This window comes from Gracilinanus agilis, chromosome 3, assembly GCF_016433145.1.
Source record: "Gracilinanus agilis isolate LMUSP501 chromosome 3, AgileGrace, whole genome shotgun sequence".
Classification (NCBI taxonomy): domain Eukaryota; kingdom Metazoa; phylum Chordata; class Mammalia; order Didelphimorphia; family Didelphidae; genus Gracilinanus; species Gracilinanus agilis.
The window spans coordinates 65376010-65399956 of record NC_058132.1 but is presented as its reverse complement, the minus strand read 5'-3'; the positions used below and the strand labels follow the sequence as shown (position 1 = coordinate 65399956).

At 36.8% G+C, this 23947-nt stretch overlaps 1 protein-coding gene across 1 annotated transcript in view; it reads right to left on the bottom strand.

Moving 5' to 3' along the window:
• WDTC1 (WD and tetratricopeptide repeats 1) overlaps positions 1-23947 on the bottom strand; it is a 63603-nt gene that overhangs the window by 27361 nt on the left and 12295 nt on the right. The window lies entirely within an intron of this gene.

The following is a 23947-nucleotide window of genomic DNA, read 5'->3' as shown; positions in this document are numbered from 1 at the left end:
AATGACTCAAATTGAATTCAAAGGTCAGAGTGAGACATTCCCAAGATAACACAAGAGATCTGTGACACAGGGAGGAGTCTGGAAATACCAATAGTGGGATTAGGTGGTATTGAGAGAAGCAGCATCAACTTTGGGAGCTCTCAAGTCAGAGATGATAAGGGGACTTGGCAAATGGTCAGAAAGGGATAACAGGGAACTACTATGTTAGCACTAGATGCAGGAACAGATACTATTTGGTAATTGCCTATATTCTTGAAACATGATACCTACATTCTTTCTTTGATCATGACTTATAAGTAATCAAATAGTTCTGGAACATACATAGTTCAAGAGAAGAGAGGAGCACTTTCAGTCAAGAGGGGCTAGAATCCCAGTATCACTTCTATTTCCAAAGGGCTAGGAACCCTATGAAATAGTACTGATTACAATCTCAAAGGATCAAGGACCCATCCTAAGGTAAGGACCAGAGTGTAGCCCAGATCACATCACCTTAGAAGCTGTGAAAATTTCCAAACTTGCAGAACATTGGTCCCAAACTGTTTTGGCCTACCACCCCCTTTCCAGAAAAAATATTACTTAGCGCCCCTTGTCACATACTATCACCGCCCCCTCACAGTTATTCACTGCTCCCAAATGCACCTGTGGCCATCACCGCCCCCCTGGATCATTGCAGCACCCACCAGGGGGTGGTGGCACCCACTTTGGGAATCACTGTTGCAGAACTAGCTCTAAAAAAAGTAATGTTTAAAAAAAGCCAAAAGCTTGGAACAGTCCAAAGAGAGCCCAACATTAACATAAAGTTCTAAATCAAGGAATAGACTAGAAAAATAAGCAAATAATAAAAAAAGAACCTGACCATAAAAAACAACTATGCTGAAAGGGAAGATCAAGACACAACTCAAAAGAAGACAGGGGAAAAAAAAGTTTAAAAAAAAAAAAGAAGAAGAAGAAGACAAGGAAGACAAAACAGCTATAAGCAAAGTCCCCAAAAAAATTCTTTTTCAAAATTTAAAAAATGTTATAGAGGAAAGATTAGCTTAAGAAAGGAAACAAAAGGAAGAAAATTATGAAGACTATTAACAGAAAATAACGACTTAAAAAAAAGAGAATTAGCCAAATGGAAAAAGAGGTACAAAAATTCAGTTAAGAAAACAAACTCCATAAAAAGAACTGGACAAATAGAAAAAGAAGAACAAAAGCTCACTGAAGAAAATAATTCTTTAAAAATTAGAATTAGGTAAATGGAAGCTAATGGTTCAATGAGACATCAAGAAACAATGAAATTAAGTCAAAAGAATGAAAAATAGAAGAAAATATGAACTATCTCAAAGGAACAACAACTGACCCAGAAAACAGATCAAGGAGAGAAAATTTAAGAATTACTAGATCAGGGAGCAGCTAGGTGGGTCAGTGGATTAAGAGCCAGGCCTAGAAACATGAAGTTCTGGGTTCAAATCCAGTTCCAGACATTTCCTAGCTGTGTGACCCTTGGCAAGTCACTTATAACCCCTATTGGCTAGTCCTCTTCTGCTTTGGAATCAATCCAAAATATTGATTCTAATATGGAAGGTAAGTGTTTAAAAAGAAAGAGTCTAGACATCATATTTCAAGAAATTATCAAGGAAAGTTGCTCAGAAATCCTAGAACCAGAAGGTCAAATAGAAATTGAAAGAAACTACCAATCACTACCTGGGGGAAAGTGTCAAAATGAAAACTCCTAGGAATATTATAGCCATATTCCAGAACTCCCAGGTCAAAGAGAAAATATTTCAAGTATCCAGAAAGAAACCCTTCAAATACTGTGGAGCTACAGTCAAGATCACACAATATTTAGCAGCCACATAAAAATGGGGAGGGGGGGTGTCTTGGAATATAATAATCTGGAAGGCAAAACAGTTGGGATTATAGCCCAGAAAAACCTTACTTAATGAAATAGAAGACTTTCAAACATTCCAGATGGAAAGATCAGAGTTGAATAAAAAAACCTGGCTTTCAAATATAAGAGAAACAGTAAAAAAAAAAAAAAAAGTAACATTACAAAGAAATCATAGAGACTTCAATAAATACATGGAAAAATTACACCTATATCTTGTAAGAACTTTATAATTTTATGGGAAATTAGAAGAATTTTACATAGAAAGATGGTATGGGAGGGAGATTATGTTAGGATGATTAAAAAAAAAAAGCCAGAAAGAGGGATGCCCTGGGAGAAGAGGAGCAGGGAAAGGAAGAGTGTGAAAAATTATCTCACATAAAACAGGTATGCAATAAAGAGCTTTTACAATGGAGGGGGAAATGGATGGGCAACACTCAATTCTGACTCACAACTAAATTGGTTCAAACAGAGCAAATTATTATTATTTTAAAATCCTTACTTTCTGTCTTTTTTTTCTCTAAATATTGCATGTGGGTTCCAAGGCAGAAGAGAGAAGAGGAGTTGGCAATGGGGCTTAAGTGACTTGCCCAGGGTCACAAAGCTAGGAAGTTATTTGAGGCCAGATTTAAACCCAGGGCCTCCCATCTCTAGGCCTGGCTCTCAACCCACTGAGCCACACAGCTCTGTGCTCTCTCTCACTCCTGCCTTTTTAAACCTTGCCTTCTGTTTTAGAGTCTTGGTTCCAAAGCAGAAGATTGGAAAAGGTTGGGCAATGGTAGTTAAGTGATTTGCCCATGGCCACATAGCTAGAGAAGTATCAGAGAACAAATATGAACCCAGAACCTTTCATCTCCAGGTCTGGTTCTCAATCCACTGAGCCACCTAACTGCCCCTACTTATAAGGTTTTGGTACCTAATAGACACAAAAGAGAGCAAAAACAGAAAGAAAATTATAGATCAGTTTTTTTAGTGAATATCAATGTGAAAATTTTAAATAAATATTTGCAAGATTATAGCAATATATCACAAATATCATACACTATGAACAGTGGGATTTATACTAGGAATACTGCACTAAATGAATACTGGGAAAACTATTAGCATAATTAACTGTCATCAATAACAGAAATAATAAAAATCATATGATTATATCAATAGGCGCAGAAAAAGCCATTGACAAAATACAACACCAATTCCTATTAAAAACACTAGAAAGCATAGGAATTAATGGAGCCTTTCTTAAAATAAGTATTAGTATTTAAAAACCAAGAACAAGCATTATCTGTAATGGGAATAAGTTTGAGGCCTTCTCAATAAGATCAGGAGTGAAGCAAAGATGTCAATCATCACCATTATTATTCAATATTGTAAAAATGGTGGCTATAGCATTAAGACAAGAAAAAGAAATTGAAGGAATTTTAAAAAGCAATGAGGTAACAAAACTATTACTCTTTGTAGATGATATGATAGTATACTTGGAGGATCCTAGAGAATCAGCTAAAAAACTAATGGAAACAATTAACTTCAGCAAAGTTGCAGTATGTAAAATAAACTCATCTAAATTATTAGCATTTCTATATTCTACTGATAAAACCCAGCAGGAAGAGATAGAGTAATTCCATTTAAAACAACTCTAGACAATATAAAATACTTAGGAGTCTATGAACACAATTGCAAAGCACTTCAAAAAAATACAGATGTAAATATATTAGCTGCTCATGGACAGGCCAAGTCAATATAATAAAAACACTAATTCTGCCCAAGATTATTTACTTATTCAGTGCCATACCAATCAAACTACCAAAGATTTTATAGAGCTAGGAAAAAATGGTAACAATTTATCTAGAGGGAAAAAAAGTCAAGAATATTAAGGGAATCAATGAGAAATAAATGTTAAAGGAGGCCTAGCAGTTCTAGGTTTCTAATTATATTACAAAGTGGTAATCATTAGAACAATCTGGTATTAGCCAAGAAAGAAAGTGGTGGATCAGGGAAAGAGACTAAGTTCACAATACACAACAACAAATTAGTAATTTACTGTTTGATAAATTCAAAGATCCAAGTTTGGGGGAAAGAACTCAACATTTGAGAAAAATTGCTGGGAAAAATAGAAAGCAGTTTGGCAGAAACTAGGCATAGATCAACATCTCATGCTGTATATCAAGATAAGATCAAAATGGATAAATGATTTAGACAGTGGGTAATATGGGTAAATTAGGTTAGCACAGAAAAATGGACCTATCAGATCTATGGATAAGTTTATGAACAAACAAGAGGTAGAGAGGATTACAGGAAGTAAAATAGATAATTCTGATTACATGAAACTAAAAAACTTTTGCACAAATAAAACTAATGCAGCCAAAGTTAGAAGGAAAACAGGAAATGGAAGAAAATTTTTTTAATAAGTCTCTCTGATAAAGGCCTCATTTTTCAATATGTAGGGAATGGAACCAAATTTATAAAAATGAAAGCCATTCCCCAACTGACAAAATGGTCAAAGGATATAAACAGTTTTGAGATGAAGAAATCAAAGCTATCAATGATCACATGAAAAAAAAATGCTCTAAAATATTACCAATTTAGAGAAATGCAAAATAAAACAATCCTGATGCCTATCAGATTGGCTAACATGACAAGGAAAAGGAAAAGGGCAAATGCTGGAGGGGATGTGAAAAAATTGGGACACCAATTGTCCTGCTTGTTGGTGGAGACATGAACTAGTCCAAACATTCTAGAGAACAATTTGGAACTATCCCCAAAAGCCTATAAACCTATGTGTACTCTTTGGCACAGAAATAATATAATAAAAATGATAATTCTACCTAAGATAATTCACTTATTCAGTGCCATATTAAAAAAATCAAAGAAAAGGGAAAAGGAACAATTTACACAAAAACATTTGTAGCAGCTCTTTTTATGGGGGCAAAAAAATTAGAAATCAAGGGTCATGCTCATCAATTGGGCAATGGCTGAACAAAATGTGGTATATAATTGTGTGGGAATATAAGAAATAATTCTATAAGTTCTATAAGAAATAATGAACAGGATAGTTTTAGAAAAATTTGGGAAGACTTACACAAACTCATGCAAAGTAAAGTGAGCAGAAACAGGGGAACATTATACACAGGAACAACAATATTGTAAAGATGATCAATTGTTAAAGACTTGGCTACTCTATGTCTATTACAAGATAATTCCCAAAGATTCATCCATGATGAAAGATGTTACCCATCTCCACAGAGAACTGATGAACTCTGAATGCAGATTGAAGCAAACTTTTCCCCACTATTTTTTTTCTCTTTTGCAACATGGCTAACATGGAAGTGTTTTCCAGGACTTCATGTATATAATACCAAATTACTTGCCTTTTTGATGAGTGGGGAGGGGTAGGAGGGAGAGAATTTGAAACTCGAAATTATTTTATGATAGTTACAATTATTCCTAAATGTAATTGGGAAATATTTAATGAAATAAATAAAAAAGAGCTTTAAAAAAATCACATTATATATGCTCTCTTTACTTATTTTAAAACTCCTACTCCCAAATTAAGACTGCAAGCTCCTTCAGGGCAGATCTTATTTTCATTTCTATATTCTCAGGATCCTGCAAATTAAAAGCATTTTAATGTTTGTTGATTTAAATTGGACTTGAGGTCATAAGACCTGTGTTCAAAGGACACCAACTAAATACATGTGATCAGCCAACTACTGTATGGCAAGTCATTAAATGACTCTTGAATGAATCTTAGTTTTTTCAACTGTAAATTATGATGACATTGCTTGCCCTGCTTACCTCACAGGCTGTTTTAAAGAAGCTACTATTTAAGTCCATTATGTTATTTTTTCTTACTTCTTAATTTAGGTCATAAAAAAAGACAGAGGGAAGGCACAGACTATACTACATATCAGATCATTAAAAAATAATTTCTATTTGATAGCTATTACATTCACTGTTTCTACATGAAAGATTGTGAGGAAGACTAATTCACTAGAACTTCTATGGAAGATTGGAAAAATACTTCTCTGCTTTGTGGTGGAAACTTAAATACTTGGTATCTAATTCAGGTGGTATAGTTTTTTTAACTTAATTTTGTTAGGGGATTTCACAGTGCTCTTGGAAATAACAGATAATATGATACAAAGTTATCCCAAAAAGTGTCAGGAATCAATGGCTATAGGGAACAGCGTGAAGCCCAAAGGGTGAGAAGGCTTGGATGGGGTACATTCTACAATAGTTACCAGAGCAGCCATCAAACCACTAACATGGCTCCATCAAAATGTAATCAAATAGGGGGCAATTAACACTTAGCCCTAAAAGACCACAAGCACTGTCCCCAGTGCTAAGCAAATTGGGAGACTATGATTGGTTCCTGAGATATGATAGACCAGCCTACAGTAAAAGGAACTAGAGACCAGAGAGAAAGGAAGTGACATGGAGAAAACTGGTTATAAAAGCCAGCAAGGGCATTCTGACTGATTCTGCTGCCTTGGCGGCTCTTGCTGAAGGAGGACTTCTGCATTGGATTTCTATTGCGCTGGTGGCTCTTGCTGAAAGAGGGATTTTTCTGCGTGGCTCGAGGAGTTCGGCTTCACCTGGGTTGAAGAGACTTTCGAAGACTTCCACCTGGATATTGGAACCTGGAGGCTGAGACTCTCCTGCTGTTCTGGCTGGAGATTGGAACTTTGATAGGGGAGCAAACTAGATTTCTTCAGAGGAGACTTAAGAGTAGTAGGCTAGAAAATTCCTTATCTCCTTCCTACATTTCCCTCTCTTACTATCACTATTTTGCTGTAATAAAGCTACTAACATACTCATAGTTTAATTTTTAATTATAAACATCAACCACAACTTTTAAAAATTCTTATATTTGTCAAACCCATTTTAATTGTTACATTCGCCAAGATCACACAACGAGGAAGTGTCTGAGGCCACATCTGAACCCAGGACCTCCTGTCTCTAGGTCTGGATGTCTATCTACTGAGCCACCTTAGCTCTTCCCTTTCTATCTAGTTTAATAATTGCTGAATTATATATTGCTTTAAGGTCTGCCAATGTTTTCCTTGGGGCGGGTATGAAAACATGTCCATTTTACAGTCAAGGAAATTGAGACTTTAACGAAATTAAACAACTTGTCCATAACCACAAAGCTGGACTCAAAACTAGCTTTATCAATTCTAAGACCAAGCACTCTTTCTCCTATAATAATGTGCACTAAGGGATACTCTCAAGAAATCCCCAGAAAGATCTATCTCCAGTGCTGGCTCTTCTTCGCGCATGAAACCTTATTTAGGAGCCCAAATCCATTTCTTTCTTTGAATCCCTGCTCTCTCACATTTCCTGCTTAAGCTACAGGATGCAAGAGCAACAAATCAGCGGAAAGCATGTGCTTTCTGGGTTCCTTTCATTAAAGAGCAAAACAAACTAAAACTAAGTTGTCCCTTTCCTGGGACTCCAGTGTATACCTGAATAAGGACACTAGGACTGAACAAGGACCTTTAGTCAGGGACCACAATGAACATTCAAACCACAGTTGATTTTGGTCCAGGAATTAGGGAGCAAGGGGCAGGAAAAGTGTTGGAAAGGAGAGAATGTGAAATGGGAAAAGCACACAAGGTCCAGAATAGCTTCACTACACACAGAATCACTCTGCTGAAGAATGCCAATAAGGATTTTATGACTTTGAGCATGTGCCCAAGGATCTGCTTTATGAGAGAACAGTGCGTCTGCCACAAATTATTTTGGTCTTGATAAACAAGGCTGGCTCTGATACAGGCACACAATATGTAATTATATCTTTAAAATATAAGAGAAGAAAACAAGTTTGCTATGCAGAGGAGGACAAATAAACAGGTGAAGGGAGCAGCTCAAAATAGTGTCTTATTAGGATGTCAGGAGGGAGAGATAGGAGGTAGTTGCTACCAAGAGATGAACAGGGGCTTCTCCAAGTTCTGCCTGTCCAATGAGGCTTTGAGAATACTAGGATCTATCCCTGAGCTGGCACTGAGTGCCAGAGAGCACAGCAGAAACAGGAAGAACACTGAAAAAAATCTGCTCTAAAGTTCCAACTCCTATTTAAGCCCAAAATTCCAATGGTTCCTTAGTCCTTTCCATAAGATGCTCTTTACAAAGTGCTGACAAGTGTGAAAGGGATTGGAAAATTGTGCACTTAGACTCACTTAAAATAGCCTGAAGTTCTCCCTCTAGCTCTATTTTATCTTTGAAGCAGGCCCAGGGGAGATCTACACATCTCACCATTTAAGATGCTTTTTTGACATCCCCCCATACAGGCTAAGCCTTTTTCTCCTGCATACACATCATTACTGGGGGGAGGAGGGGAGAATGGGGGGGGGGGAGGGACATGACACTTCTATTGCTTTGTATATATAAGGCTTACAGAGCAAACTGCGAGAACTCCATGAATCCGGAGCTGCGGTACGAGCAGGACCTTTAGACTTCTCACTTCATGACCTACATCTAGAAGACAAGGTGTACCTAAAGAATTTCCTGTGTACTGGGGGAACTCAGTGCCTGGCAAGTCCTTTTCAAGTACTGTTAACCACTCCAACAGCTATCAAAATTGGAGAAAAGGACTCTTGGATTCCTTGCTCACATGTAAAACAGGTACCTTCCATCAACTCTGATTGACTATATCCTGTCACATGCAATTGTTTTTTATTTGTACACCTCCTATGACTGGATTGGTTACCACTATAAAAGTCCATAGACAAGTTGGACACTGTTTTGGCTGACACACTGTCATGGAATGTGAACTATGAATTTTTGATTTTTAAAATTTGATTTTTGTTTTTCTTTTCTATTTACAATAGGATATTTGATTTTATTAACTCTAATACCTATGCATATCCAAAAGCTTTAGACTATGGAAACCTGCCATTGATTATTAAATATCATGGGACTTTGATTAATAATCATGTCTGATTCCAGAAGAAGGGATCACAAAAGAACCACTGTTCAGTGCCAAGAAGTTCAAGTTCAAAGAGAACACCAATCCCTATTGGACTGATGAGAATTTGCTCCAAGACAAAAGACTTGTTTTGAGGTTTGAGAAAGCATCTCTTTGACAATGTCAGATGCTGGACTCCCCCATGCCAGATTTCCTAAAAGTACCTTAGTTTGGCTGACATTTTGGCTCCTCTACCCCTAAGAGTGAAAGAAAAAAAATCAGACCAAGTAATCAAATATTTCCCCCTTTACTTCAAAATCTAGTCCCTTTTTTCTTTATTGTATGGCAATTTTCTGTAGTCCTGGCTACCAATGGGTAAGTGCTATTACTACAATTGTCCTACAGGCTTGTGGGACATAAATCACCTTAATTGGGCCCTGATTCAAGGACCTGTTATGGGCTTATTCTTGCTTACTCAGAATTTTATATATACATAGATTTTGATTTTCCCCCCCAAAATTTATTTTTTTTCTTCTATTTGGGCTTTTTTTTATGTTTTTGGGTTTTCTTTTGAGAACTGATTCATATATCCCATAACTCATGCATGTAACCTGGGCATTGGTCAACACCCTCCTCAGGGGGGATTGTATAATTTTCATAAAATACAAGATAAAAAAAATTTTTTTGAGAGAAATTTCAGGAAAAGAAGCTCATTAACTCCATGAATCAAGAAAATGAACTCTTTTAAAGAAGGCGCCATAAAGAAGCCTGCGGAAATCATAAGCTGCATCAGAAGATCTAGAATGAACTTTGAAATGTAGTGAATTGAATTGAAGGGGGCTGAATACATTTATTTTGAATGTAAACTCTTATGCCAAAGGGGACTGCCCCCTAATTGGCTTTCTGTCAATCCACCTATGAATCATTAGTTTTGCTCTCTTCCTCTTTATTTCCCTTTTATCTCCAACTATTGTAATTTCCCCTTTGAAAGTGCAGTATTGTATTCACCTTTAGCTAGAAGATCTTTAGAGGTATAAACTATATATTTGAAATGATTCATTGGGGAGACTAGGCATGTAAATCTGGGAGATTTCATCATGCTCTTCTCCCAATAGACTCCCAATGGGGGGGGGGGGGGCCAGATTGTGAAAGGGAATTTTAATTCCCTTTGTCTATTTTAAGTTAATTAATCAGGAACTTGAAGTACCCCTATTTAACACTTAGTAAATCACTAACAAAGAAAGTTTAAGCCCTAAAAGGCCACAAGCACACTGCCCCTCCCCCTCTCACCCCACTCCCAGCAGTGATAGGCAAATTGAAAGGCTGTGATTGATTCCTGAGGTGTGAGGAGGAGAGCTGATGGGTGGAGAAAATTGTAAATAAGGAAGAGCCTGAGAGAGATTTGACTCTTCATTCTTGGCTGCACTTAGCCACAGGAGCATGAGCTCCAAAGGGATTCTTGGCAGTCTTGGCCTTGTGTGAGCTGAAGGTTCTCAGAGGTTTTCAGAGTCTTTCGGCTCTTGGGATTTCTACTTCCTGATTCGGACTTTGGATTCTGGTGAAGATTTGGCTTTCTGCGTTGGGGACTTGGGCTGAAGAGGGACACTTACTCTGGTAAGACTCTTGCCTCCTTGGTGTGAGAGACTGCCTTGGAGCCTCAGCCTTTACAGCATCGGTTTTTGGTTGTTGGAACGCCTGACTGGAAACACTCTCATGGACTGGTGAGATTCGCATTCGGATTCATATTCGTGGTCCGGAGGTACTAGGATTAGGACTTAGGGTATTTTTAGCTAGGCAATATTTTCTACTGCCTTCCTATATTTCCCACTTTGCTATCTCTACCTTGCTGTAATAAAGCTACTAAAGCTACTAACAGCCTTTTGACTTAAGAGTTAATTTTTATAAACGGCAACCACAACAATTTTAAAAATTCTTATATTTGTCAAACCCATTTTAATTATTACACAAGCAAAGAAATCCCACCCTGACCCTAAATACACAGCTTTCATTTCTATAGCACTTCACTCTTTAGGTGTCCTCCAAACACTCTTTAACATATTATTTTTCTTAAACTGTAATGTTCAAAAATGAGCACAAATCCAGAAATAGTATGATCAGGGCAGAATACAGTAGAACTATCACCTCCTTATTCCTGGAAGCTATGGCTTCTTGTTTAGATTTGTTTTTTTTTTTTTTTTTTTTTTAACCCTTAACTTCTGTGTATTGGCTCCTAGGTAGAAGAGTGGTAAGGGTAGGCAATGGGGGTTAAGTGACTTGCCCAGGGTCACACAGCTGGGAAGTGTCTGAGGCCAGATTTGAACCTAGGACCTCCCGTCTCTAGGCCTGACTCTGAATCCACTGAGCTACCCAGCTGCCCCCCCTCTTGTTTAGATTTAGATACCAAAGATACTATTAATTCATATTGAACTTGTAAGTTGACTAAAACTTCCAGATAATTTTTTTCAGATAAATTGCTATCTAGCCATGCCAGTATTTTGTGCTTGCAGAAATATAATAATAATAAATACTTGGTAGATTAAGATTGATCTTTCAAACCCATGTGTAAGGTTTTATACTTATATCTCTATTAAATTCCATTTCTTAAAAGTTAGTCCTATGACCCACTCTTTCAAAAAAATTTTAGATCCTAAAATCCTTGTCCTTTTGTATGTTTGTTATCTTTCCCTTCTTTATATAATCTGTAAATTTGATGCCATCTATACCTTTATTCAAGTAACTAAGAAAAGTTCGTGGCATAGGCCCAATCACAGATCCTAGGGCACTCCATTGGTATGCTTCCAAGCAGACACTGAATCACAACTACGTGGATCCAGCTATTTAAACAGATCTATATCCATCTAACTTTCATCTTGCTTGCATCACTCTATTCTATAAAAAATTCATGAAAATTTATCATATAAATTCCAGGTAAACTATCTATAACATATCTCTGATCCCTAAGTTTACTATCAACAGAGGACCTAAAGTTAGCTTGACATTAACCACTCCCCCTGCCCCAATTTTCTTTTATTTTCAGTTCCAAATTCTCACTTTACCCTTACCCCTCTTACTGATAAGACAAAGGATAAAATCTATTATAAATATATACAGTGCTATAAAACAAATATCTGCATTACCAGTGCCCCCCCCAAAAAAAAAGAAGGAAGGAAAAGAACATATACTTTGTCTCCTGAGTCCATCTATGCATCCCACTCTCTCCCTCTGTGTGTGGATAAAACAGGTTTCAACATGATGGCTCACTGAGTTGATCTGAGTTACTAAGTCTTTCAGAATTGACTTTCCTTAAAATATTGCTGTTACTAGGCAGATTGCTGGTTCTGTTCACTTCATTTTGCACGAGTTCAAAGTAAGTCTGAATCCATTTTCTTCATCATTATTTACACTACAATATTTCATCACAATCATATACTATATTAATTTTAGTCATTCTCTAATTGATAGGAACTGCCAAAGTTTCTAATTCTTTGCTACAACACCAAAAGTGGCTACATTTTTCTACTTATGGGTTCTTTCCCGCTTTCCTTGGTCTTTTTGGGACATAGACTTAGACATAGTATTGCTATGTCAAAGAATATGTGCAGTTGAATAGTTCTAGGGGCACATTTCCAAAGTGCTCTCCAGAATGATTGAACTAATTCACAACTAAACCAACAGTACATCAGTATACCTGCTTTCCCACAGTCCCTACTCTCTACCATTTTGCCTTTCTTTTTTGTCAACTTAGCCAAACTGATGGGTGAGTTGTTTTAGTTTTAATTTACCTAATTAGTGATTCAGACCACTTTTTATATGGCTATTTATAGCTTGGATTTCCTGTCCTTTGATCATTTATCAACTGGCAAATGACTTTTATTCTTATAAAATTGACTCAATTCCCTGCCTATTAGAAATAACAACCATATCAAAGAAACTTTCTGCAAAGAATTCCGCCCCCCTCACAGTTTCTTGCTTCTCTTCTGATTTTAGCTGAACTGGTTTTGTTTGTACAAAACCTTTTTGACTTTATATATCATTGAAACTGTCCATTTTACCTCTTGTGAACATCTATCTCTTGTTTGGTTACAAGTCTGAAACGTTATTTTTCCATGTTCTTCTAATTTACTTCATATCACATCACCCTTTATATCGAAATTATTTACCTATTTGTAGCTAATTTTGGTATACAGAATGAGATAATAGTTTACACCTAGTTTCTGTCAGTTTTCACAAAACTTTTTCTCAAATAGTGAGTTCTTACTCCAGTAGATGGAATTGCTAGATTTATCAAACACTAAGTTGCTGTGCTGATTTCTTTCTATAGGTTGTATAGCTAATCTATTCTACTGATTAACTTCTCTATTTCTTATCCAGTAACAAATTGTTCTGATAGTTTGAGATCAGGTAGTGCTAGGCTCTCTTCATCTCCCCCCCCCACCCCCCCAGTAATTCCCTTTATATTTCTGGCCATTTGTTCCTCCAGATAAATTTTGTTATTTCCTAGCTATCTAAAGAAATTCTTTGGCAATTTGATGAGTATGGTACTAAATAAAGTAATTTACATAGTATTTTCATTTTCTTTATACTGGCTTAGCCTGCCCATAAGCAATTAATATTTCTCCAATTATTTAGATGTCTTTATTTGTGTAGTGTTTTGCGACTATGTTCATAAAATTCCTATGACTTAAAAGGCAGCCTCTCAAGAATTTTATATTGTTTGTAATTAAATAGGATTTGTTTTATTGCTGGATTTTGTTAGTAATATACAAAAATATGGATGATTTGTGTGGGTATATTTTGTATTCTGAAACTTTGCTGAAATTGTTTCAATTAGTTTTTTAGCTGACTTTCTAGGATTCTGAGTAAATTATCAACTCTAAAAAGTGAATCAAACTTCCTTTGTCTATCAATCAGCAACTTTTAAATTAATCAATCAAGAACTTAAGCACTTAACACTAAGGAAGAAAATTCAGGAGTCACTTACTAGAGTAAGCTTACACCTCCAAAGATTACTGCTAACCTGCTTGGACAGTGCTAGGCAAATTGAAAGACTGCAATTGGTTCCCGTAAAGTGGAGGAAGTGACAGGAAGTGACGTGGAAAAAGGCTTATAAAAAGTCCTGAACTTCCTGTCCAAGAGAGTTCTTTGGGACTTTGCCTTTTGGACTTTGCTTTTGGAGGACTTCGTGGCAAAGACTTTTCCCCTGGATCCTGTTTTGGCTTGCTGGGTGAGTAGCTGGCCTTCCTTTCCTGGCTTCTGGAGAGACTGGTTCTGGAGAGGCCTTCCTTTCCTGGAGGAGGCTGCATTGGTAGAACCCTTGCTAAGACACCACTGGTCCTCTGGCTGAAAGTTACCAAGCCCTGCTGGGGCTGAGCCAGACACCGAAGCAACTTTAGGGTGATAGGCTAGACATTTTCTCTACCCACTTCTTACATTTCTCCACTTTCACTCTTTCTACTTCTTTGTAAATAAAGCTACTAAAAGTCATTTTGACTTAAGCTATAATATTTTTAAATCGGCAACCTTTTAAAATTATTTTAGAATTTTCATATTAGCATAAAAACCTAAACTTTTATATTCTTTTTTTTTTAACCCTTACCTCCCATCTTGGAGTCAATACTGTGTATTGGCTCCAAGGCAGAAGAGTAGAAAGGGTAGGCGATGGGGGTTAAGTGACTTGCCCAGGGTCACACAGCTGGGAAATGTCTGAGGCCAGATTTGAACCTAGAACCTCCCGTCTCTAGGCCTGGCTCTCAATCCACTGAGCTACCCAGCTGCCCCCTAAATTTTTGTATTCTTACAAAACACATCATTTACAAAAAAACTAATTTTTGTTTCCTCTTTGCCCGCTTCTTTTCTCATCTACCACTCCTGGTATGATATTGAATAGTAAATGATGATAATGGACAATCTTGCTTCATTCTTGATCTTTTAGGAAAGCTTTCTAGCTTGACCCTATTACAGACAATGCTTGTTCTTGGTTTTAGAAGGATACTACTTATCATTTTAAGGAGAGCTCCATTTATTCCCAGGCTTTCTAGTATTTTTTTTTTTAATATATTTTTTTAAACCCTTGTACTTCGGTGTATTGTCTCATAGGTGGAAGATTGGTAAGGGTGGGCAATAGGGGTCAAGTGACTTGCCCAGGGTCACACAGCTGGGAAGTGGCTGAGGCCGGGTTTGAACCTAGGACCTCCTGTCTCTAGGCCTGACTCTCACTCCACTGAGCTACCCAGCTGCCCCCTTTCTAGTATTTTTAACAGGACTTGGTATTGTATTTGGTCAAAAGCCTTTTCTGCATCTATGGAAATAATTACATGATTTTGTTGTTGTTGTTAATATGGTCAATTCTGTTACAGTCTTCCTAATACTGAACCAGTCCTGAATTCCCTGTATAAATCTAGCCTGATCATACTATATGATCTTAGTGATATGACATGACCTATTTTTTAAAATCCTATTTATTTCATTGCATATTTCCCAATTACATGTAAAAAACATTTTAACCATTATTTAAAAATGTTTTGAGTTCCAAATTATTTCCTTCCCTTCAACCTACCACCCCTCCTTAAGAAGGCAAGCAATTTGATATCAAATATACATGAAAAGTCATGTAAAACATTTCCATATTAGCTATGCTACAAAAGAAAACACAAACAAAAGAAAACAATAAAAACTGAGTTTTAAAAAGTATGCTTCAATCTGTATTCAGAATTCAATCTCTCTAGAAGTGGGATAACACTTTTCATCGAGGTTTCTTAAGAATTGTCTTGGTTCACTGTCTTTATCAGAATAGCTAATTCTTTCATAGTTGATCATTCTTATGATACTGCTATTATTGTGTACAATGTTCCCCTGGCTCTGTTCACTTTACTTTGCAAGAGTTTTAAGTCCTCCCAAGTTTTTCTGAAACCACCTTGCTCATCATTTCTTATATCACAATAATATTCCTTTTCACAATTACGTATCACAACTTGTTCAGCCATTCTCCAGTTGATGAGCATACCCTTGATTTTCAATTCTTTGCCACCAGAAAAAGAGTTGCTATAAACATTTTTGCACAAATTGGTTTCTTCCCTTTTCTTCTGATCTCTTAGACCTAGTATTGGGTCAAAAGGTATGTAGTTTTATAGCCTTTTGGTAAAGTTCCAAATTGTTTTTCAGAATGGTTGAACTAGTGCATTAGTGTTGCAGTTTTGCCACACCCCACCCAACCAACATTTGTCTTTTTCCTTTTCTGTCATTAATCAATCTAATAGGTTTGAGATAATACCTCAGTTGTTTTAATTTACATTTCTCTAATCAGTAGTGATTTAGAACAATTTTTTCATGTGTCTACTGATAGATTTGATTTTTTTCTGAAAAATAGGTATTCATGTCCTTTGAATATTTATCAACTGAAGACTGCTTTTTTTTAATGACTTTTTTTTTAAATAACAAATTTCCAAAGTATATGATTCATGTTATCTTCCCCTCCTTCCTTCTCTCCTCTATCTCAGAATTGACAAGCAATTTTATCTTGGTTATACATGTATTATCACACAAAACACATTTCCATATTATTCATTTTTGGAAGTGAATACTCACAAAATCAAAATCCCAAATCATATACCCAAATAAACAAGTGATAAATCAAATGTTTTTAACTGCATTTATATTCTAACAGTTCTTTCTCTAGAGGTGCATAGGATTCTTTTTCATAAATCTCTCAGAATTATCCTGGATCATTGTATTACAGTTAGTAACAAAGTCTATTACATCTGACTGTTCCACAGTATTTCAGTTACTGTGTATAATATTCTCCTGGTTCTGCTTATTTCATTCTGCAACAGTTCATGTAGGTCTTTCCATTTCTTTCTGAAGTCATCCTGTTCATTATTCCTTATAGTACAATAGTATTCCATCACAACCATAGATCACAATTTGTTCAGTCATTCTCCAATTGAGACATCCCTTTAGTTTCCAATTCTTTGCTACCACAAAAAGCATAGCTTTAAATATCATAACCCATTCTTGATGAAGCCAGGCTAGTTTTTTGCCATCACCTCTCCTTTTGTAGATATTGACTAACTATCCCTTTACTAACACATTCTAGAATTTTGCCAGGAATTGAAATTAAGCTCTTTTGCCTTTAGTTTACAGACTCCATTTTCCTTAAATTGAAAGACTATCTACTCTTCTCCAGTTGTATGATAAAGTTCTTGTTTGTCAGTCTTTCACATTATTACTGACAGGACCTTAGTAATCACAATGATTAGTTTCCCATTCCTTTCTTGATTCCTTTTCCCCACAAAATAACTAAAAACAAATATTTTTTATTTTCTTTGATTCTCGTTGTAAGCCTTAACTCAGTCTGAGCTTTCAACACTCAACATTATCCTCATAGTTCTGTACTACGTTTTTGTATTAATTGTTACCTGCCCTTGGTTCCTTTCTTGTGCCTTTATTTTAAATCAACCTTTTAAATCTTCAAAAACAATTAATTTGTTTATTCATTGTGTATCTACAATGATTTTTCTAGATGACTATCCATTTCATCCTTTCAGATTTCTCTGTGTCTTCAGCATTTTAAACTTGAAGAGTTTCCTTGGCTGACTTCTCAAATAAATTTATTCCATGGGATGATACCTAGTTTTCTAAACAGTTTTGAAATATGTTAGCTCAAAAGTTAAAGCACATGTAACATCATGCCTTTTTTTTGTCACTGCTCAAAATCCTCTTAATAGCTGCCTTTTGTTAACTGAGGAAAACTCAAGCTATTTAATTTAGCATTGATGTTTTCCAACTGTTCATCCCTGCCAATTACTCTACTCTTAACAAATGACTTTTCACCATCCTGTTCTTTAGTAAATGGTCACTTCCTCCCAAGTTTCTCATTCTCACCCTAGCAACCAATTCCTCTCTGTTGCTGAGAATCAGATCCAGGATAGAACTTTCACTTTTCTGGTGACCCTACTTTTCAAAAGATGACACTGCCATTGAGGCAGGTCTAAGAAAAATCAGCTGCTCTGCTTTTGGCAGAGAAAGTGCTCCAGAACATGTGTGGATAATTGAAATTCCTCATGACTACTTTATGATTTGCTTTATAATGTTCTGGAATCTTATTTACATGAATGCATTCAATCTAACTCAGAACACATGAAGTAGGATGGTCTAAGAGGCAGAGCACCTGTGTTCAAATTCTAGCTCTCCTATTGTGTGACTGATAGAAGTCACTCTTTTGGGTGTCAATTTCTGTCCTTCCTACTCTTCTTTGCAAAATGAGGAAACTGGACTACCTGCATGATCCACAGTCCCTTCAAGTTTAAATCCTACAATCTTTGGCTATAATGATGTTGTAAACCTACAACATCATACATTCCTTGAGAATAGAAGCTATTTTTTGCCTTTCTTCATATACCTCAACACTTATTACAGTTCCTGGCATATACTATATGCTTAATACATGTCTGATGATTAACTGACTCCATCCCGCATTTCTGCAATTTTTTTAAAATATATATATATATTTTTTTACACCCTTAACTTCTGTGTATTGGCTTCTAGGTGGAAAAGTGGTAAGGGTGGGCAATGGAGGTCAAGTGACTTGCCCAGGGTCACACAGCTGGGAAGTGTCTGAGGCCAGATTTGAACCCAGGACCTCCTGTCTCTAGGCCCGGCTCTCACTCCACTGAGCTACCCAGCTGCCCCCTCTGCAATTTTAAAATATGGCACTTTAAATTAATTCTCATTAAATTTCAAACTGATTTGAGTCTAGTATGCCATCCTGTTAAGAACACTTCAAAATCTTGATATTGATGTCTTGATAATCAGAGAGGAGACACTCTCTGATTAGTGGCCACTTTGGTTTCTGTCTTAGCTGCATATCTGATAATCACACCTGATTTCTTTTTTTCTTTCTTTTTTAAATAACCGCTTACATTGTGTCTTAGTATCTATTTATTCAAAGGCAGAAGAGCAATAAGGCCTAGGTAATTGGGATTAAGTAACTTGCCCTGGGTCACATGGCTACAAAGTATCTGAGGCTATATTTGAACACAGGTCCTCCCAAGAAAGAAAAAAAGAATTCAAATTAACCCAGTAACATGGCATATAAAGAAATAACATGACTATTTAGGGATGAGAAAGTAAGCTAAAGTCATTGTTATACTCATATAGTAGATTCTTCATATTTGTTGACTGATGCTCAAACATTTATTAAGTCCTAGTGTACAGGACGTTGTGTTCCCTACTTGGGTAGATACAAAATTTAGATAACACAAAGTCCTTAACCTTACAGTCTAGCAGGGGGATGAGATACATTTACAGATGCCTATAATACAAAGTAACATAAATTCATGAGAGGTACAAATAGAGAAGGGGAATCAAGGGTGAGTTTCTGGTAGTTCAAGATTTAAATTGGGCTTTGAAGAACAGGGAGGAACTCAAAAGGTGGGTGAGATAGTGGTATGGCTATTCCAAGGTCAGGAACCAGTGAGAGACATAAAAGTGCAGCAGGATGGTGAAAAGTCATTTGTTGAGAGCAGAGTAACTGGCCGAGATGAACAGTTGGAAAACATCAATCTAAATTAAATAGCTTGAATTTTCCTCAGTTGACAAAAGGCAGCTATATTAAGAGGATTTTGAGTAGTGACATAAAAATAATCTATGCCTAAAACAAACATACAAACTTTGTATTTACCCCACCGCTAAAAGAGAAAAGGGAAAAGTAGAGGCTAGACTGGACAGGAAGATCTAGCCAGAGGCCGGGGGTGGGGTGGTGGTGGAGACAGCAGTGCGGCAGAATGGGAAAACTTTAGACTTAGGCCAGGACACCTGAACTCAAGCCCTGTCTCTCACACTCTTGGTACTAAGTCAGCCTTGAGTAAGTCACTAACTTTATCCCTCTAGGTCTCAGTTTCCTTAGGCATTAAATAAGAGGATAAGAGTAGAATAGGTGTCAAACACACTGTCAGTCACAAGGCAGATGGAACCAGATTAAAATGGAATTGGAAAATATTTTAAAAAACAAACACAGTATAATATAAAAAATGTTAAAATGGGATTTATGAGTCATTTTCTAGCCAATAGGGATCTTTCCGTGTGGTATGGTGACCCCCATTTCTATCTGAGTTTGACACTACTATCATAGAGAATGTCAAAGGCCTTTTCCCAACTCTTAAAATGCTATGATCTTGTACTTGTGTTATAGGGTTCATATAATTTACTAATTGTTTTAAGTGTCTACATTTTGTATCTCCAATTAGACTAAGTTCTTTAAGAATAAAACCTGGCTCTTATACTTTATGCTCCACAGAGCTTAGCACAAAATGTAAATGAAATAAAATGGGCTATGGGGAAGCCCCAATCCAGGAATCCAAGAATGAAAACTAAAAGCAAAATCCATGGGTGCCTAGAGTATTTGCAAAGAACTGCACCAAGGGGAAAGAGAGAGAGGAAAAATAGGCATTTCTATAGCACCTATTCTGTGCTAGGCACTTGATAAAGCACTTTACAAATATTATCTCATTTGATCCTTACAAACAACCCTGCAAGGTAGGTCCTCAGTTTTTAACTGAGGCAACTAAGGCAAATAGAGGTTAAATGACTTACACAGGGTCACTTGGCTAGTGAGTATCTGAGGCCAGATTTGAATGTGGGTCTTCCTGATGCCAGGAAGATAAAGGAAACAGGTAGATTTTTTTTTAGTTAGGAAATACTCAGAACAACTGGGCCATATCAAGACAGCATGCATATGCCTAGAGAGGCACAGGATGTTCAGAAGTTATCCGGGGGCAATTGGGAGGTGGTAGTTATATACACATAGGATAAATGTAAGGAAGGAAGCAGAATCTACCTGTTAGGTGTCTGATAGAAGAAAAGTATGATAATGATCTCATCTAAGGAATATGTTGAGATCTCCAGATCAAAGAAGAAAGGTGAAAAGTCTTTCTTATTTTAACTTAAAGCATCATGAAAGGATGTGAAAAACAAACAACAGAGTCTGAAACATGGATTCTAGTACCAGATATAAAACCAAAGACTGTGTGAGTATAAGCAAAGCCCTTCCTGTCGCTGGGCCTCAGTTGTCTCTTCTGTAAAATGGATTCAAACCATCTAAGTTTAACTTTTTATGAACTCCTTAGTGTGCCTATAGATCAAGAGTTGGTAGAGATGGGGATAAATGACCATTAAGCTATAATCTGCAAATAGCTTTTTTTATAATAAGAGAGTAACTAGTTTTTATAACATCATCTTTTTTGTTTTGTTTTTCTTTTTTTTTTTTTAAACTCTTACCTTCCACCTTGGATTCAATACTGTATATTGGTTCCAAGGCAGAAGAGTGGTAAGGGTAGGCAATGGGGGTCAAGTGACTTGCCCAGGGTCACACAGCTAGGAAGTGTCTGAGGCCAGATTTGAACCTAGGACCTCCCGCCTCTAGACCTGGCTACTCAATCCACTGAGCTACCCAGCTGCCCCCAAGTAACTAGTTTTTAAAGAGTGTTTCAAATCAATTCTTAGTATAGCAAAATGAATTAGAATTCTGATTTAGTTTATACTAAGCAGAATGACTAAATTAAGAAGAAAATGATGGATGGGAAGTCACATGACAACAACTTCCTAAAAAGAGGACGGCAATGTACAAGGTAAAAAAAAGTAATGAACTTCATACCAAAGTTTTAAAAAAACTCAGAGCCCTAAAAGTAGGAAGATCATAAGAAACAAAATATTCTAAGTAAGAGTTTAAAACTTTTTTTTTTTTTTAGTATTGGTTTCAAGGCAGAAAAGTGGTAAGGGTAGGCAATTGGGGTTAAGTGACTTGTCCAGGGCCACATAGCTAGGAAGTGCCTAAGACCATATTTGAATCCAGAACTTTTAGTCTTCAGGCCTAGCTCTCTACCTACTGAGCCATTTAGCTGCTTCAGACTTAGAAACTTTTCAAAACAGTCCTATCGGCATAAAAATAAACACTATCAGATAGAATAAGAAGAAAACATCAAACTGGTTACACTCTGAACTACACAGAGACCTGAAAGCAAACAGTAAAGTGGAAATTAAGCTAGATTAATTGAGTGTTATGTGTTACTTGTTTGGAGATGAAAGGAAGACTAATAAATCAAAGAAACTTATGAACTCCTAGTAAGTGCCCAGCACAAATTAATTTTCTTTAGATAATATCCAATCTAAAAGGGATTTCAAAGGACATCTATGCCTAAATTTAACTGAGCAGAAATTATCTCAAACCCACCCAACACTATCTTTCAGGAGCCCTTGCTTGGAAGCTAGAGAGGTGATGACTCCTCGGGGCAGCCCATTCAACTTTTGTGTTTGCCCAAAGCATTCAGTTCTGTACAGGTCTAATTGCTTCTCATTCACCAATGTTTGAAGATATATAGAGGGCTATATGCACAGGACTGAATTTCATCTTCAGAGTCACCTCGTAAGGAAGCCATAACCATAACTATTCCCAATTTCCTGTTTCATAAGTGGGGACACAGGCTCAGAGAAGTAAAGCTTGCCTCTGTATAAGGTATATAACAGAAAGCTGGCATCAGAAAACAGGTCTGCTTGTGGGGGTACGGGGTACGGAAGGAGGCTGAGACTGGCACATCTCTTGTACTCCAGGAGGACCAGAGTTGATCAGACATCAGTACTGAGTCCAGCATTAATATGGCAGAGCCACCAAAGCTAGGGAGTAGGGGTAGAGAAGGCCTCCAAGATTGCCTAAAGAAGAGCACAACGGACCTGGTAAGAAAGAAAGTGGTCAAAGCTCTGTGCTGAGCAGCAATGAGCTCCAACAGGTGGTCAACTGCTGCTGTCCTTCCAAACTTTGTAAAACAGGGAGAGAGACAGACAACAAGCAGGCAGGCCTTCTGCCTCTGAGACCAGTGTTCCAATAAAATGCAAACTGCCTCCAACTAGTAAAATGGTTCATCAGACACTAGGGAAGGGAAACTGATGAGAGATAATGGGGAAGAGGAAGGTGCTTTGAATAATCTTTACAATCCTCTTGTAAAGATTTTTTTTAGGCACAAAGATCAATGTGATTAGTTCACTGGGATATGGTTGGGAGTGAGGGGTGGGTAAAAGAATAAACTAAAATAGGGGGAGAAAATGTCTGCAGAATATCTGAAGGGTTAAGGAGAACCTTATACACAGAGACTGATACTTTGTGGCACAATCAAATGTAATAGACTTTTGTACTAGCAGCAATGCAATGACCCAGGACAATCCAGAGGAATTTAGGAGAAAGAGCACTATCCACATCCAGAGAAAACTGTGGGAGTAGAAATGCAGAAGAAAAACATATACTCGATCACGTGGTTCAATGGGGATGTGATTAGGGTTTTGATGTTAAAAGAATTGCTCTACTGCAAATATGAATAACATGGAAAGAGGTTTTGAACAATGATACACGTATAACCCAGTGGAACTGCTTGTCAGCTTCTGGAGGGGGGAGGGAAGGAAGAGGGGTAGGAAAAACATGAATCATGAAAATGTAAGATTTAAATTAACATCCAATAACTCCAAGTATTATATTTTATAAGGTTTATTATTAATCATTTGAAATAGAAATAAAGGAACAAAAATATAAAGCCTAAGTGAAACTACGTGGGTAAAATTCTCCTGCCTGGCTCTCACCCAGCCTCCACAACCACCTTACAGAGAGAGAGGGAGGAGTTACACCAACAACTTTATCTTCAAAGTGTAAGCACATAAGCACATAACGTGAGAATGAAAATGGAAAGCGGGGAAAGAGAGTTCTGGGGAGAAAATTCTAATTACACATAACCATGAAAAAATATTCTAAATAAAATTTAAAAAAATATATATTTGAAGGGTTAGATGTAAAACCACCAAAGCTTGATGACAGGTCCATTAAGGGCACTAAAAGCATTGGTGGCTATTAGTAGGGGGAGACCCACTGCTCAGGATTTTAAAGAGACTATGGAGAGTAAAAGTCTCTAAAGCCTGAGAAAGAAAAAGACAAGAAGTGGAGGAAGAGAAGAAAAAGTGCCTGAATCATTTTTTCTTTTTGAAACAAAAAGGCCATTACTAGACAATACTTGGCTTTTGAAAGAACACCTTATAACTGTGGAATACTTGATCATTTTCATGAGCTCATCTGAGCCTCACAACAAACTCTGAGATATAGGGCAAATGCATGATTGAAGTTTTACACATGAGGA